Source organism: Somniosus microcephalus, unplaced genomic scaffold, assembly GCF_052327205.1.
Source record: "Somniosus microcephalus isolate GS21.2 unplaced genomic scaffold, FLI_Smic_1.0 unresolved_chr1, whole genome shotgun sequence".
Taxonomy (NCBI): Eukaryota; Metazoa; Chordata; class Chondrichthyes; order Squaliformes; family Somniosidae; genus Somniosus; species Somniosus microcephalus.
Genome location: NW_028225179.1, coordinates 96,700,415 through 96,714,863, shown reverse-complemented (window position 1 = coordinate 96,714,863; position 14,449 = coordinate 96,700,415). Strand labels below are relative to the sequence as shown.

Here is a 14,449-nt window from a genome sequence, read left to right as displayed (position 1 = left end):
TCCGCAGAGGCAGCAAACAACGATGTGAAGACCGGGCTGTGCTGCAGCCTTAGTGGTGCTAGTTAAGGCGGAGGTGCGGCCGGCAACTTTTTCAGCGGCCGCCTGCCCGCAACTCCTTCCCCGGCCTCCTCCATCCCCCCCGCGTGGCATTGCCTGCTGCTTCCTGGGAGCCCGGCACTTCTCCGTGGTGCCGGGCTCATTTGCCGGCACTAGCGAGCGGCGATCTCCGTGTCGCAGGTACTTCCCCCTTAAGAGAAGGCGGAGGCCTGCAGTACCGCAGCCTGCCGCTCTGCAGTGGGTGGCGCTGCGGCACCTACAGCACTGAAATTCAGTTTCAGCGGCCCAAGCGGGGGCGGGCACACCCTGGAATAGTGCCCGGTTCCGACTTGGGGCGCAGAAACTGAATTTCTGGCAGGTGCAACTGGCTCTGTGCGCAGCGCTAACTTTTGGGCGCTAGCCAGCTGGCGGGGCCAAAGTGAATTTCTAGCCCTTAGAGTCATATATCCAAGTTTGCTGACGACACCAAGGTGGGACATTAAAAAGTGTAGATGGGACAGACAGTTGCAATGGATGATTGATAAATTAAATGAGTGAGCAAATCTGTGGCAGATGGAGTTCAACCAGGGGAAGAGCTACGTCATCCACATTGCACCACAAAAAGATGAACCAGAATATTTTACAAATGGTAAGCAGATAGGAACTGTGGAGGAGCAAAGATAATTAGGGGTCCAAGTACAGACATTACTTAAAACTAGTGGACAGTTAAGAAACAAAAAGAAAATCTAACTTGGCTCAGAAGGTCAGCACAGTAGAATCAGAGAGGGTGGAGATAAGAAATAACAAGGGGCAGAAAAAAGAAGTAGGAGTAGTTTATCTGGACCCTAACAGTAGCTATACCATTGGACAGAATATTAATCAAGAATTAATAAGAGCTTGTAACAAAGGTAATACAATAACAATTGGAGACTTTAATCAGCATATAAATTGGGCAAATCAAATTACCAAGGTCAGTCTGAAGGATGAGTTCAAGGAATGTGCTCGACACAGTTTCCGAGAACAATAAGGCCTGGAACCAACCAGTGAACAGGTTATTTTAGATATAGCTTTGTGTAATAAGACAGTGTTAATTAGTAAACTTATAATAAAGGGTCCTCTCGTAATGAGTGATCATAATATGATAGAAATTCACTTTGAGTTTGAAAGTGACATTCTTAAGTTCGACACCAGAGTCGTAAACTTAAACAAAGCCAAACGCGTAGGTATGAGGGGTGAGTTGGCAAAGGTAGGTTGGAAATTTGATTACAAGCTACGACATTAGATAATCAGTGAGGATCAGTTAAAGAAATATTCCAAAATTCTCAATGAATATACATTCCATTGAGAAATAAAATATCCACGGGAAATGTGAACCATCCGTGGATAACTAAAGAAGTTAAGGATAGCATTAGATTAAAAGAAGATGCTTAAAATGTAGCAAATAATAGTCGTAAGCCTAAGGTATGGGAGATCTCTAGAAACCAGAAAAGGATGACAAAAAAATTATGAAAAGGGTGAAAGGTGAATATGGGAGTAAATTATCAAGAAAAATTAAACATATTGTAAGAGCTTCTACAAGTACGTAAAAAGGAAGAGAGTAGCAAATGTAAGTGTTGTTCCCTTAGTGGCTGAGACAGAAGAAATATTATTGGTGAACAAGGAAATGGCAGAAGACAGTCGAATACACAAACGGTATACCAAAAATTGTGGGGAACCATGTGGATAATGAAAGCGAGGAATTTGAAGTAATTAATGTCTGTAGAGAAACTAATGGGACTAAAAGCCGACAAAAACCCTGGCCTTAATGGCCTACACCCAAGGGTTCTAAAAGATGTGGCTGCAGAGATAGTGAATGCATTGGTTGTGATCGTCCAAAAATTCCTAGGTTTAGATAATGTCCCAGCGGATTGGAAGGTAGCAAATGTAAAGAAAAGGAGCAAGAGAGAAACAGGGAACTACAGGCCATTTAGCCTGACACAAGTCGTCGGGAAAATGCTGGCATCCATTGTTGAGGAAGTGGTATCAGGGCACTTAGAAAATCATAATATGATTAGGCAGAGTCAACATGGTTTTATGAAAGGGAAATCGTGTTTGACCAATTTATTAGAGTTTTTCAGGACGTAACTAGCAGGGTAGTTAAAGGGGAACCAGTGGATGTAGCAAATTTGGATTTCCAAAAGACATTCGAAAAGGTGCCACATAAAAGGCTGTTAAGCAAGATATGGGCACATGGGGTTGTGGGTAAGGTATTAGCATGGAAAATGATTGGTTAGCAGACAGAAAACAGAGAGTAGGAATAAACAGGTCATTTTCAGATTGTCAAGCTGTGACTAATGGCATGCCGCAAGGATCAGTGCTTGGGCATCAGTTATTACAATCTATATTAATGATTTAGACGAAGGAAACGGGTGCAATATATTCACGTTTGCTGACGATGAAAAGCTAGGTGAAAAAGTAAGTTGTGAGGAGGACACAAAGAACTTGCAAATGGATATAGCCAGGTAAAGTTAGTGGGCAATAAGGTGGCAGGTGAAGTATAGTGTGGGGAAATGTGAGGTTGTTCACTTTGTTAAGGAGAATAAAAAAACAGAATAATTTTTAACGATGAGTAACTATTAAATGTTGGTTTTCCGAGAGGTTTGGGTGTCCTAGTACAAGAAACACAGTGAGTTAACATACAGATACAGCAAGAAGTTAGGAAGGCAAATGGCATGTTCCCTTTATTGCTTGGGGGTTGTAGTACAAGACTAAGGAAGTCTTGCTAACATTGTACAGGGCTCTGGTGAGACCAAACCTGGAGTACTGTGCACAGTTTTGATCTCCTTATTTAAGGAAGGAAATACTTGCCTTAGAGGCGATGCAAACACGGCCCACAAGATTGATCACTGGAATAATAGAGTTGTCATTTGAGGAGAGATTCAGCAGATTGGGCCTATACTTTCTGGCGTTTAGATCAATGTGTGGTGATCTCATTGAAATATATAAGATTCTTACGGGTTAATTTGACTTGCTAGATACTGAGAATGTGTTTCCCCTGGCTGGAGATTCTAGAGCTTGCGGGCATAGTCTCAAGATAAGGGGCCGGCCTTTTGAAACTGGGTTGAGGAGCAATATTTTCATTCAGAGGTTTGTGAATCTTGGGAATTATCTGCCCCAAAGTACTGTGCATGCTCAGTTGTTGAGTATATTTAAGGCTGAGATAGATAGTTTTTTGGACTCCAGAGGAATTAAGGAATATGGGGATAGGGCAGGAAATTGGAGTTGAGGTCGAAGATCAGGCATGATCTTAATAATTGCGGAGCATGCTCAAAGGGCCACATGGCCTACTCCTGCTCCTAATTCTTATGTTATTATATTGTTAAAAGGTCTAATGGAATGTTAGCCTTTAACTTGACGGGGCTAGAATACAAAACCGGGCAAGTAACATTACAGTTACATAAAAAATAAAAATCTGGCTATCCCCCATTTAGAGCACTGCCTTCAGTTCTGGCCACCCCACCTGAGGAAACATATATTGTCCTTGGAGTGCCTGCAGCACAGAATCACCAGCATAATGTCGGGGCTAAAATGGTTAAATTATGAGGACAATTTCCACATACTAGGCTTGTATGTATTGAGTATAGAGGATTAAGGGTGATCTGTCTGAGGAGGTTAAGATAAATAAAGGAGCTGAAAGTGTAGTTAGAGAGAAACTATTTGCTCTGATGGGACATAACTTTAAAATAAGAGTCCACCATTCAGGGGTGATTTACGAAAACACTTCTTCCCACAAACAGTGGAAGAAATCCAGAACTCTCTCCTCCAAAAAGCTGTTGAGTTTAGGTCAATTGAAATATCAAGACTGAGAAAGATAAACTGTGTCCCGCTTCAAATTCCGGTTTGACAACTGGCATATAGTCTCTTTTTCACCATCCAATTCCTTAGCTTTGACAGCCATAAACTCCCACATCCATTCCAAACGGCTATCGAGGTACTTATGCATGCCGATCCTTCTCAAAACCTGTAAATATCAGACTAGATCCTGTCTCATTCACCTCCTCCCTGTTGATGCTGAAATCCAATATCTCAGCATATATGTGGGGCTAGTGAACTGTATACAACTGACTATATCGCTTTCTGTGTGTGTCTGTGAATGCTCTTCAATCTCAAGTGCACCACGGAGCCTCCTTATATCTGTATTATGTAGAGTATAACTTTAAAAAGAAAACAAATGATGTATCGAGATGTTAAATGCTGCTAATCAGCCACAAATGTGCGCTTTCAGTTCGTCAAATGTCTTCCCTGCTCCGATATATGATTATCCTCAGCTTAATTTAGGAGTGCAGATTTCAAAATGTTTCATTGCTAAAATTTTTCCTACGTGAAATGTTATTGCAAAATATCCCACTCTCTTATCAGTAGCAGTAAATATGGCTAGGCTCTGCTTTAAACAGGGATTTTTCTTTGAACCAGATTTTATTTCTTACATAATGAAGGAAGTAGAAATTGGCCCAGAAATTCGGGTCGGAGGAATAATGTGGGTGCAAGCTTCCGACCTGCGCTTACCTAGCGTGATGGCCATTGTGCTGTGGGCCCGTGTGGGATTCTGAACCTGGGCCTGCTGCAACTGCCGATGCGCAGTTCTTGCGTAACCCGGGGTGCAGTTATTTTGAAGCGTCCACTGGGATCACGTGGGCCATGGAGAGCCAATGGTAGCAGTGAATCTGTATTCATAGAATTGACAGGAATAGCTGTCAAATCTATGAATACAATTCAGCCCCAAAACATAACTAAAACTTCAAATAATTTGAATAAAAATCACATTTATAAAATAACTATAAATTACAAAAAATAACTCTTTTAAACAATAATGTACATTTTTGAAAAAAAATAATTACAGTTTCTAACGGGGCTAAAAATAAACTAACCTTTCTTTAAAGTATGTAAAAATAATAAACCTGTGGAACAAATGTTATAATTTTACTTAAATCACCACTTAACTTTTAAAAAGCAGGCCTTGCGACTGCTTTTTAAAAGCGTAGCTCCTGGAGACTTACCCTCCCGGAGAAACCTGCAAAAAAATTGAAAGTTCTAGGCATACGCGCTGCCTCTAAAGCACACACGTTCGAACTGTGAACTGCTTCAGTTAAGGGAACCGAAGTTCTGGTTTCCCACGCATGCGCAGTGCATTCACGAAACCGGTACTTTCATTGGGCCTATGCATGAGTACCCAGCTCACCCATGGGGGTCCGAATTTCTGGCCCATTATCTTTCTGGTAAAGTAATGTCATATGTGTGTTTACTTTGATTCTCTTTCAACATAATTTGTAAAATGAATTCAATATACACAAGGGAATATACAAATATTAAACTAACTTTCAGACTGGGCTGTTACTGGCAAAGTAGCTTTAACATAAAAATTGTTAGGTGATGCAGTTTAGTAGGAAAAGTATAAACAACCGCTAAACCATAGAAAATACGAAACTGAATGGGGTTGAATAGCAAAGGTATCTTGGGATACAGGTGAACACATCCTTTAAAGCAGCATCGCAGGTCACCAAAACAAATAAAAATATGACAAAGCACTGGGATGTATTTAAAGGAATGTGGAATTCAAAAGTAATGAAGTAATGTTAAATTTGTATAGAACTATGGTCAGGCCGCACTGTGCTCAGTTTTGGGTTCCATACTATAAAAAGTGCCTAGAAGCACTGGAGAAAGTGCAAAAGAGATTGACAAGAATGTTACCAGAATTGAGTAATTTCAGCTATCGTAAGATTGAACAGGTTGGGGCTTCTTTACTTAGAAAATGGAAGACTTATATGTGACTTGATAGATGTCATAAAATTATGAATGGGTTGGTCAGTATAGTAATTTGGGATGTTATGATTAAGGTTATCCACCACGTGGTGCTTTAGCCAATGCTGCTACTAAGGTCAGAGGCTTGCTTCGTATTAAGGTCAGAGGTTTGCTTCCTGTATAGGTCAGCACAAGGTGGAATGCCAGGATGCTGATGCAGGCGGTCTGTAAACGTGTTTCCCAGTTGTTAATAAAGTACTCATGTTAATTCTACGATATCGACTCTTTGAGTCCTTGTTCCACTTAATGGATTTATCACATTTGGCGACGAGGCAACTTAAGGACCCTGCATAAAGAAGAAAAGGCTGCTCGGACGTTTAAACAAAAAGATCACGAGCTAAAGATAGCTACAAGCTGGAAGAGAGCATGGCTGCCACGGTAGGAACGGTTTCCGCTTTTGATATTCAAGCACAAGACCTGGGAAGAATACTGTGAAGTGTTGGGTTACTTTTTCGAAGCAAATGAAATAAATGATGCCGGAAAAAGGAAAGCCATTCTGCTTAGTTCAGTGGGAAGCCAAACCTAGAGTTTGATGAAAAATCTGCTCAGTCCTGAAAAGCCTGGAGACAAATCATTTGTTGAATTAGTGGCTTTGCTAAAAGAACATTCCAACCCTAAGCCTAGTGAGATTGTACAGCAGTTCAAGTTTAATTCAAGGAACAGGAAAAAGGAAGAGAGTGTAATGGACTATGTAGCGGTGTTGCATAAATTAGCACATGATTGCAATTGTGGGAAAAACCTGAAGGAAATGCTGCAAGATACGTTAGTTTGCGGAATTATGGACAACCAAATGCAGCGTAGATTATTATTCGAGACTGGGCTTACTTATGAAAAAGCATTGGAACTTGCTCAAGCCATAGAGACAGCGAACCGAGATGTAAAAGAAATACAGGGTTCAGACAGGGCTAATGCTACACAAGTTGCAGGTCAGGTTTTTGTGCACAAGCTGAAAATGCATCAGAAACCTCAACGTGAGCATGTGAAGGCATGTTGTAGATGCAAGGGCGATCACCTGGCGAGTGAATGCCGATTTCTGGAGCAAAAATGCTACAAGTGTGGGAAACAAGGACCCATAAAATGAGCTTGCAGGGCGAAATCACCTGTGGACGAATCCAAACCAAAAGGGGGAGGACAGCAAAACCAAGGGAGAGAAGTGAAAAATCATGGAGCACACCACATCAGCGGGGAAGCTGAGGAAGAAGAGGACATGTTCATAATGTATAGCATGTTAGAGAACATTCCAAAAGTGGCTCATATCACATTGCAACTGACAGTAAATGACTCTATGGTGAACTTTGAAGTGGATACAGGGTGCAGCGTGGCCATAATGAGCAAGGCAGTGTACTCCAAATTGTGGAACCGTGCAAAAGTTCCAGAGTTAAATTCTTGCTCCCTGCATCTTAAAACATACACAGTTGAATGACTAGCGACATTAGGTACAGCTAAGGTAACTGTGCAACACAGGGACACAGTGGAACAGCTACCTGTAGTTATAGTATCGAGTACCAGACCAAACCTGTTAGGTCGGGGCTGGATACAAGAGCTTAAATTAGACTGGGGAGCAGTACATCAAATAGATGCGGGCAAACAGTTGACTTTGCAAGAAGTGTTGAGTGAACATGAGAGTGTGTTCAAGGAGGAACTTGGCACATTTAATGGCCCCCCAGCTAAGATGTATGTAGACAAGGAGGCACCGCCAAGGTTTTTTAAACAACGACCTGTGCCTTATGCCATGAAGCCAAAGGTAGAGGCTGAGCTTGAGCGTCTATTGAGAGAGAACATACTGGAGCTGGTGAAATGTTCGGAATGGGCAGCTCCCATAGTACCTTTTTTTAAACCGGACAATTCGGTAAGAATCTGTGGAGACTATAAATTGACTGTCAATTGGGTGTCCAAACTAGAGCAGTATCCTATTCCCAAAACAGAGGATCTCTTTGCAAACCTGGCTGGAGGCAATAAATTCACAAAGTTGGATATGAGTCAGGTACTCTGAGCACTGCTCAGGAGCAGCTGGTGGCTTCACCACAAACAAGCAGGAACTTTACTGTTAGACGTTCACAAGGGACTCGCAAGCCACCGGAGAGATTGATACTGAACTGTTAGATTCGTCAAGTATGGAACATGATGAATGGAGACTCCTTATGTGACCCTCAGGAATGATTGCTTGTTAAGAAAATCATACTGAAATCTTAAGGGAGGAGGGATATAATAATCTGGGATGTTATGATTAATGTTATCCACCAGGTGGTGCTGTAGCCAATGCTGCTACTAAGGTCAGAGGTTTGCTTCCTGTTAAGGTCAGAGGTTTGCTTCCTATATAGGTCAGCACAATGTGGAACGCCAGGATGCTGATGCAGGCTGTCTGTAAACGTATTTCCCAGTTGTTAATAAAGTACTCATGTTAATTCTATGATATCGCCTCTTTGAGTCCTTGTTCCACTTAATGGATTTATCACAGTCAGGGTAGATGTGGAGAGATTGTTTCCACTCGTGGGAGTGATTACATGACAAATGGTTATTGTACAACGCAAAAAGTAGATGACAAAGGAGCAAGTAAAGAAACAAAAGATGTGTCTAGAAGAGATGTAAATGTGAATAGCAAAACCATGATCAGCTGCCATCTCAAAGAATAGGGGCTGAGGTTTTGTCTGAAATTGCTGAACTCAATGTTGAGTTCAGAATGCTGTAAAGGGCCTAATCGAAAGACGAGGTTCTCTTGCTCGAGCTTACTTTCAGCTTTGTAGGAACAGTGTGAGAAGCGGAGGAGAGAGAGGTCAGAGGGGGAGAGGAGTGGAGAATTTATGTGACAGGCGACCGGAAACTCAGCATTATTTTTGTGGACTGAATAGAAGTGGTCTGCAAAGCGGCCACCCAACCTCCGTTTGTTATCCCCAATGTAGAGGAGACCCTATCTTGAGCAACGAATTCCACATATTAATTGCAAGAAGTACCAATAAATCGCTGTTTCACCTGGAAGTAGTATTTAGGGCACTGGGGATTTGGAGGTATAAAGGCAAATGTTGCATCTCCTGTGTTTGCATGGAAATATGTCATGGGAAGGAGAGGGGGTGTTGGGATGATTGGGAAGGAAGCCAGGGCGCAGTGTGAGCGGTCCATTCAGAATGCTGCAAGTGGAGGGGTTGGGATAGATGAGTTTGGTGGTGGGATCACGCTGGAGCTGGCAAAAATGGCGGAGGATGATCCATTGAATGTGACGGTTGATTGGTTGGAAGGGAATCTCTGCCGTGGTTCTGGGAGGGAGGGGAAGGGGTGAGAGAAGAATTGCGGGAAATGGAACAGACGAAGTCGAGTGCCATTTCAACCACGACAGAGCGGATTCCTCTGTGAGTAAAAAGGAAGACATATTGGAAGCACTATTGTAGAAGGTGGCACCATCAGAACAGATGCAATGGAAAAGGAGAAACTGTGAGAATAGGATAGAGTCCTTAAAGGAAGCGGGGTGGGAGGAAGTGTGGTCCAGGTAGCTGTGGGAGTCAGTGGGCTTATAATTAATATTTGTCAATAGCATATCCCCAGAAATTGAGACAGAGAACTCGAGGAAGGGAACGGAAGTGTTGGAGATGGACCACGTGAAGTTGAAGGAACGGTAGATAATGGAAGGAAAGTGAATGACATTTTACATTTAGGGCGAGAGCAGGAAACGGCATGTTACAGTCATCAAAGTACCGGATAAAGAGGTGAGGGAGGCGACCTGAGTACTACTGGGAAAATAGTGCTCCACATATCTCACGAAAAGCTAGGAACCATGCGGGTTCCCATAGCAAACACCCTTTATTTGGAGACCTCTTCCACCTAGAAGGACAAGGGCAGCAGGCGCATGGGCACACCACTACCTGCAAATTACCCTGCAAGTCACAAACTATGCTGACTTAGAAGTATATCGCCGATCCTTCATAGTTGCTTGGTCAAAATCATGGAACACCCTCCCGAATAGTACTGTGGGAGTACGTTCACCACACGGACTGCAGCGGTTCAAGAAGGCTGCTCACCACCACCTACTCAAGGGCAATTAGGGATGGGCAATAAATGCTGGCCTTGCCATTGCTGCCAAAATCCCATAAACGAATTTATAAAAATAAATCCCTCTGTGTTTCCCGGCACCTGGTTCTGAGAGTTTGAGTGAGGGAGAGATATTGACCTTGTACGGTCTCTAAAGCTCTTACACTGTTATTACATGCCACGCACTGCATACCAACATCGATCAATGCATCATCAATCAACTCACTATTCGAAAAACTCCTATAGGTTACGGATGTTCTTTGTTCAGGTTAAAAGTTGTCTCCTCTCAGTTCTCTCCTCTTCTCTCCTGTCCTTAAATGTGTGACAGGCTGGGTGCAGTCCAATGGATACGATCCCTTCCTTGCCCAAACAGTAAGTAATATGACATTACTTGATTGTGTGGGCAACACACTGAGTCTAGCCCTGATCTTGGCTGATGTGTACACAGTTTCATTTTCTCCACAGCTGCCTGGAAGTGTCCAGGAGCTGGTACATAGGCTGTTGTCTCACTATCGAGGGGATGCTGAGGTTAGGTTTACCACCCCTGTCCCTAGGTCAGGCCCACACACACCAGAACCAAGCTCTGAGTTACTGGAAAATAGAGATCTGAAATAAAAGGAGCTGATCAGCGAACTTTCAAAGTCTTGAGCAGCAGAAAAAAACAGCGACGCGTGTATTCCGGGGGTTACTGATGTATGATCACATCATTGGAGCCCATCAGAGAAAGCTTCACCCAAATCCGTTCTCATTTTACTAAAGTCACTGATTATACATCATCATGTTTGACACGTCTGTCTTTGAGTTTGTAACTAGCAGGGTAGATAAGGGGGAAACAATGGATATATGCATTTTTATAAAATATTCAATAAGGTGCCACACAAGAGCTCATTGCACCAAATTAGTGCTCATGGAATTGGGGGAAATGTATGAGCGTGGATTAAGGATTGGTTAACGGACAGAAAACAGAGAGTTGGAATAAACGGGACATTTTCGGGTTGGGGTATAGAGCGCTATCGAGTGTAACTGGTGGGGTATTGTTAGGATCAGTGCTTGGACCTCAGCTATTTACAATCTGTATTAATGACTGAGATGAGGAGACAGAGTAAAATGTATCCAGTTTTGCTGATAATACAAAGTTAGGTGGCAAATTAAGTTGTGAGGAGGCTGCAAAAGGATGTACACAGGTTAGGTGAGTTGGCAAGAACATGGCAGATGGAATATAGTGTGGAGAAGTGCAAAGTTATCCGCTTCGGTTGGAAAAGTTAAAAGGCAGGATATTTTTTCAATGGAGTGAGATTGGGAAATGCTTGTATTCAGAAGGGCATGGGTGGCCTTGTACAGGAATCAAAGAATGTTAAAATGCAGGTACAACAAACAATTAGGAAAGCAAATGGTACTTTAGCCTTTATTACAAAGGCATCTATATATATAAATCGGTCGTTCTGTCCTTCTGTCTGTCTGTCTGTCATTGCGTGTGCGTCTGTCAGGCTATGCGCTCGAAGGTTACAGGGCGTACCTATGCGTGCGTTACGTCGAAAGAAAGCTTACCTTTCCAAAACGGTTTTAAGCGTATTTACATTTCGGCCGGGCTAAAATCGCGCACGCGGTATCCAAAAAACCTTAACATTCCGCTCATTAGCATCTCGTTATCCGCTCATTAGCGACAGAGTGACCTCGAGCTCGAACAATCGTACGCCGGGTTGCTGGCATGTGCCGCCGGGCCAATTGGTGCGTGTGTGGGCGGGCCTTATCGTTCTGAACCGAGGTGAGTCGCCGCCATCTTGATTCCAAAATTTTCCTTTCTTTTTCCCGCTTTCGGCGTCTTTAAAAAAAACGTTGCTTTTAAAACACATAGGCGTAGAAATTGAGTGGGCTTTGCGCCCATTTTGCGGCGCTAGAGGTCATTGCACTGGACTTACAGCCGGTTCAGAAATTCCCTGGGGCCCTACAATCGGCGGTAGACCGGTTGCGCTGCGCCGGCACCGATGACGTCATCGGTGTGCGCAGCGTCCCGGTTGCCGTGGTGACGGGCCCCAGCGCCGAAATTGAGTTGCGGCCGCCTTGCCCGTGGCAGCCGCAACTAAGACTTTGGCAACCGAGTCTTACAGGAGTTTGCGCCGGCGCATTAAGGTCGCGCGGCGGCCGCCCGCTTTCCCGCCGGCCGCCTGCCCACACCTCCCTCCCCGGACTCCTCCACCACCCCCCCGCGGAACAGATGCTTCTGGGCTGCGAGCCCGGCACTTCCCCGAGGTGCCGGTCATTTTTGTGAAGATTTTACCGGCCAGCGGGCGGGTGCAGGCAGCTCCACCTTAACTGAAGGAGGAGGCCTACACTTCCCGAGCCTGCCGCACCGCATCGGGCGCCAGAATAGCGCCGCAATGCGGCAGGTAGCGCCCATTTTCAGGCGCAAACACCCTTCAGTAGCGCCGGCAGCCGTTTGGGCGCGGCGCTACTGAATTTTTGGTGCACGCAGGGGGACTTAGCGCCGGCGCTAACTTTCTGGTGCTAAAGCCCTGGCGCGGCGCCAACTGGATTTCTAGGCCATATTGTTTTTAAAAAAAATGATTTTGAAAGTAATTAACTTATCTAATCTCATTAATTTTCCTACCTTTCCCCGTTTTTCCAGGTAGGCCTCGAAGCCTCGGCCTCTCCTCCACACCCACGCCCGAGCTAGTCATCTCCCGGCACCACTCGAAGGCTGGAGGGGCGGGCCTCATCCCAGCGCCGCTACCTTACTAAAGGGTGCGCGCGCAGCAGGAGCAGCTGAGACGCGGCGTCTCTCTGGCTTGGCCGGGGGGCGGGGCTTGGTGAGCGTCAAGGGTTACCCTGGCAACCGGGCCCGCCGGCCGTCTCGCACAGCCGCAATCTTGAAGCCAGCTCGGGAGGCCGGTGCTCGGAAGATCGCGCCTCCGGAGTTCGGTGCTTGGTTGGTGGGGGGGGCGAGCCTCGGTGGTGGGGGGCGAGTCTCGGGGGGGCCAACCAGGGGGCTCGGGAGTTTGTGGGGATGGGGATCAGGGGGCTCGGGGACTCTCCCCCTTCCCCTCCCCTCCCCCCTCCCTCATCTCCCCCCACTCCTCCCCTACCCCCCCTTCCCCTTCCCCCCCTCTCTTCCCCCCCTTCCCCTTCCCCCCACTCCCTTCCCCCCCACACCCCCTTTCCCCCCCGCCTCCCCTTCCCCCCCTCCCTTCCCCCCCCCGCCCTTTCTTCCCCCCTACCCCCACGCCCTCACTTCCCCCCCGCCCTCCCTTCCGCACTTCCCCCCCGCCCGCCCTCCCTTCCCCCCCCGCCCGCCCTCCCCCCCACCGCCCTCCCTTTCCCCGCGGCCTCCCTTCCCACCCCCCGCCCTCCCTTCCCCGCGCCGCCCTCCCTTCCCCGCTCCGCCCTCCCTTCCCCCCCGCCCTCCCTTCGCCTCCCCCCACCCTCCCTTCCCCCCCACCCTCTCTCTCTACCCCCCAGTCGCTCTCTCTCTACCCCCCAGTCGCTCTCTCTCTTCCCCCCCAGTCGCACTCTCTCTCTCTCACTTCCAACAACAACATGCCCTTGAAAAAGCCTCGGCACCGCTGGGCACTTCAGCAAGTTGTCGTATAAAAGTAAAGAAGTCTTACTATTATTATATAGGGGCTTGGTGAGACTGTGTACAATATTGGACTCCTTTCCAAAGGAAGGATATACTTGTCTCAGAGGAAGTGCAACAAAGGCTCCGTAGACTGATCCTTGGGATGAGGCGATTGTCCAATAAGGAGAGATTGTGCAGAATAGGACTATGTTCCCTAGCGTTTAGAAGAATGAGTGGTGATCTCATGGAAACATAAAATTCTTAAGGGGCTTGGCGTGGTGGAAGCTGGGAGAATGTTTCCCCTGGTTGGGGAGTCTGGAACTAGGCGTCAGAGTCTCAGAATAAGCGGACAGCCATTTAGAACTGAGATGAGGATACATTTATTCACACAAAGAGATGTGAAGCTTTGAAATTCTGTACCCTAGAGGGCTGTGGATGCTCAGTCGTTGAGCATATTCAAGACATAGGTCAATAGATTTCTGGATAGTAAGCGATTTGGAGATAGTGAGGTAGAAGTTCAGCCATGATCTTGATGAATGGCGGAGAAAGGCTCCACCGACCGAATGGCCTATTCCTGCTCCTATTTCTCATGTTCTTATGATTTCGTTAAAAAGTAAAACCTAAAGAGTACCATACATTTACTGACGTGTTTGTGATTCTCTCTCCTACAGGAGCTGAAAAGCTTGAGAGAAAGGTGAGTAACCAATCCATACCCATACGGTCTGACAATGTGATCACAGTTTATATCCTGTAGTGAGTGACTGAATCAATCCTCTTCAAACACGTACCTGGACAAAGATGAGGAATAGGAAGGTGATCGTAAAGAGCGAGGTGAAAATGAAGAGATCCTTTTGTCTGCAAGTCTGAAATACAATATGTTTTGAGTCCCGTTACTCTACGCAGCATGGAAGGAAATGAAACAGATCATCTCTGCAGGTAAGAAACTCCACAGCTGTGTGTCCACTTCCTGTAGTGTCCTGCTCTCTTCCCTCTCTACTG

At 45.6% G+C, this 14,449-nt stretch overlaps 1 pseudogene; it reads left to right on the top strand.

Moving 5' to 3' along the window:
- LOC147095627 (zinc-binding protein A33-like) overlaps positions 1-14,449 on the top strand; it is a 327,589-nt pseudogene that overhangs the window by 312,212 nt on the left and 928 nt on the right.